This window comes from Culex pipiens, chromosome 1, assembly GCF_016801865.2.
Source record: "Culex pipiens pallens isolate TS chromosome 1, TS_CPP_V2, whole genome shotgun sequence".
NCBI lineage: Eukaryota > Metazoa > Arthropoda > Insecta > Diptera > Culicidae > Culex > Culex pipiens.
The window spans coordinates 81,198,940-81,199,685 of NC_068937.1; positions in this window are offsets into that span (position 1 = coordinate 81,198,940).

The window sequence follows — 746 nt, forward strand, 5'->3', positions numbered from 1 at the left end:
TAAATGTCATGATTGATAATGTTTTCGTCCAAATGGAGATTGATTGTGGGTCTACTGTGACTGTGATTGGAAAAGTTCAGTATTTTTAACTTTTTGACAAACCTTTGAACAGGTGTGATAAGCAACTTTTGGTGGTTAATGGTAATCAACTCAAAATTGAGGAAGAAACAGATGTTTGGGTTAAACTTAATGGTTTCGAGCATAAATTGAAGTTGCTTGTATAAAATTCTGATTTCAAATTTATTCCGCTTTTTGGCAGGAATTGGATGGATGTTTTCTTTCCTCAATGGAGGCAATTCTTTTCAAACAATGCAAATATTGATGAACAAGTTAACAGCGTGAGTGTGCAAAAGAGTGATCAATGGATTGAGGAGATTAAACGAAATTTTTCTCAGGTTTTTGTTAAAGATTTTTCCACCCCAATCAAAGGATTTGAGGCGGAATTGGTTTTAAAAAGTGATGTCCCAATATTTAAGAAAGCTTATAACGTTCCGTACCGTTTAAGGGAGAAAGTTTTAATTTATTTGGATAGGTTGGAGAAAGAGATCACTCTAATTGAGGCCAGTGACTGGGCTTCTCCGGTGATTGTTGTTATGAAAAAAGACAATAAAATAAGGTTAGTTATTGATTGTAAAGTGTCAATTAACAAAGTTTTGGTGGCTAATGCTTACCCTTTGCCAGTTGCTAGTGATCTTTTTGCAAAATTGGCTAATTGCAAGGTTTTTTGTTCGTTAGATCTCGAAGGA